Source organism: Rattus norvegicus, chromosome 2, assembly GCF_021556685.1.
Source record: "Rattus norvegicus strain SHRSP/BbbUtx chromosome 2, alternate assembly SHRSP_T2T, whole genome shotgun sequence".
In the NCBI taxonomy this organism is placed as follows: domain Eukaryota; kingdom Metazoa; phylum Chordata; class Mammalia; order Rodentia; family Muridae; genus Rattus; species Rattus norvegicus.
The window spans coordinates 29,357,501-29,360,284 of record NC_141535.1 but is presented as its reverse complement, the minus strand read 5'-3'; positions in this window follow the sequence as shown (position 1 = coordinate 29,360,284).

Sequence of the window (2,784 nt, the reverse complement as noted above, 5' to 3'; positions counted from 1 at the left end):
ACTGGAGTATAGCACTGGGAGTACAGTACTGGAGTAGAGCACTGTGGTACAGCACTGGAGTATAGCACTGGGAGTACAGCACTGGGAGTACAGTACTGGAGTAGAGCACTGGGAGTACAGCACTGGAGTAGAGCACTGGAGTACAGCACTGGGAGTACAGCACTGGAGTAGAGCACTGTGGTACAGCACTGGAGTATAGCACTGGGAGTACAGTACTGGAGTACAGCACTGTGGTACAGCATTGGAGTATAGTACTGGAGTACAGCACTGGAGTACAGCACTGGAGTACAGCACTGGAGTATAGCACTGGGAATACAGCACTGGAGTACAGCAGTACAGCACTGGGGTATAGTTCTGGAGTACAGCACTGGGGTACAGCACTGGAGCACAGCACTGGAGTACAGCACTGTGGTACAGCACTGGAGTACAGCACTAGAGTACAGCACTGGAGCACAGCACTTGGGTACAGTACTGGAGCACAGCACTGGGGTACAGCACTGGAGTACAGCACTGAGGTACGGCACTGGAGCACAGCACTAGAGTACAGCACTGGCAATACTGTCAGACCTGGTTCTTCCATGGTGCTGGGGACTGAATACAGGTCTTAACACCTATACAGTAGGTGCTTTACCAACTGAGCCATCTCCACGGTCCCTCAAACATTCTAATTGTTCTTTAGAAACTCAGTCAATTTAATTTATTTTTCCTACTTTGACACAATTTTATTTCTAAATTATAATGCAAAACATTAATAAATTTCAGATTATGTTTAGAATGGAATATTGTACACTATAAAGATTTTTTCTTTTGACAACAAGGCAATAAAAAGATTACACATACTTCATATCTAGAATCCCTCAGTTAGTAATAAAATAGCAAAGCAGGACTTGATATGTAGCTCAGCTTATAGAGTGCTGTCTGGCACGGGGAGGGGGCCCTCTGTGAGACAAGAGCACCAACAGCTATCAGTCATTTCTCACTGAGCTCCTTAGGACTAAACCACCAACCAAAGAGTACACATGGACAGACCCATGACTCCATCTGCATATGTAGGAGAGGATGGGCCTTGTTGGGCATCAATGGGAGGAGAGGTTTTTGGTCCTGTGAAGGCTCGATGCCCCAGTGTAGGGGAGTGTCAGGGTATGGAAGTGGGAGGGAGTGGGTGGTTGTTTGAGGGAGCACCCTCATGGGAGCAGGGTTTGGGGCTATGGGATGGGGGGGTTTAGAGGGGAAACTGCAAATAAAGAAAATATCCAATAAAAGAAAAGAAAACAAAAAGAGAAAGGTACATGTTGATTGCAGTCACTCTCTCTGTTTATGTTCTCAGTTGTACTTTGCACTTCAGTGATTATAGTCTCATTTATTTTCTTTGTACAGCCTTTTGGCTACGTTTGTTCCTTTCTTCCGTCTGGAGTATTGATTCCAGTGTATTCGCTGTAGGGATTGCTTCCAGCACACATTTGTTTAGCACAGTAATAGATTTCATTAGTATGTTGTCTCAGATATATATTAATATATATGTGATATATATTACTGTACTTTGCTCATATTCAATCTCTTTGTCTCCTCTTGCCACCCTTACTCCCAATACTTTTCTCTCCACAGATAATCCTAATTATCTAAGAATATTATTTATCTTACTCTGTAATTAGACTATTAATTTAGTTATTAAGTATTCCTAGGTAAATGCAAAGAGAGGCCAATAATAATTATAATTCAAGTGCATGTGATTAACTATTTCTTATAACTAATAAATACCTTTATATTTCATACAGCCAATATAATTCCATTTCAGATATTAATAGTAAGAATCACACCAAAACCATATTCGTTCTGAGAGGTATCCGTGCCTTCTTTATAATCAGATGACGGCATGAGCAACAGATAGTGTTTAATGCAGAAACTCACAAATGATCAAGGCACAGAGAGTAGGTGTCAGCGAAGTGCTCAGCCACGGATGGGAGATGTGTATCACCTTTCTCTTCAAGGCTTCAGGGATTATCACAGATGAGAAGGTACAATGAGCCAGAGGTGGGAAGAGTAGAGAGAGATGGTGCTTTCTGGACCCGACATGAGCTCACAGCAGCTATGGCTGCCTACATATGACTTGCACAAGCTCAAGCCAGTTAACATTCTAGAATGAAGTGGGAAAGAGTTCATGAGCCTCTACTTCTAATGAAGAGGTATGGACAGTTGATGGCTTCTATAGGATGAGATGTCAGTTTTCTTTAAGGGTGTGACTATAACTGGGAGTGCAGGGCAGCCTAGATTGGACTCAAAGAGTTATATGGAAAATAACTTCTGAATCAAGACCCTTCCAGGAGGGTCATAGGTGGCAGTGCTTCTGGAAAAGGGTCATCAGAGTTCTTCATCCCGGGTCTCCAGCTGGAGGAATTTTGATCCTGTCAGAACAGGCCATAGCAACTCACAGTTAGGATCTGGAGTCATATGGAGTAAGCATAGACTTAGTCAAGTGGTGATGGGTATAGAGGGGTGCACATGGGGGCCATTGGTTCTTTCTATGTCTGATAAAGTGGAACCCAGTACATTTTCATAGCTGCAACACCCAGAAATATAGAGAAGCATCATTGTCACCAATGTTTTTTTAATTTACGTAGAACATGCTACCCAAGGCCAGGGATAGGGTTTGCACATTCCAATTTCCAGGTCATGATGTATGGGGCATATTTCCCCACAACATAGGGTTGCTTTTTCAGCCAATCACTCAGCTTCCCACCTTACGTCTTGTGTGTCATTAACTAACTGCATATGTGTGACAACGTG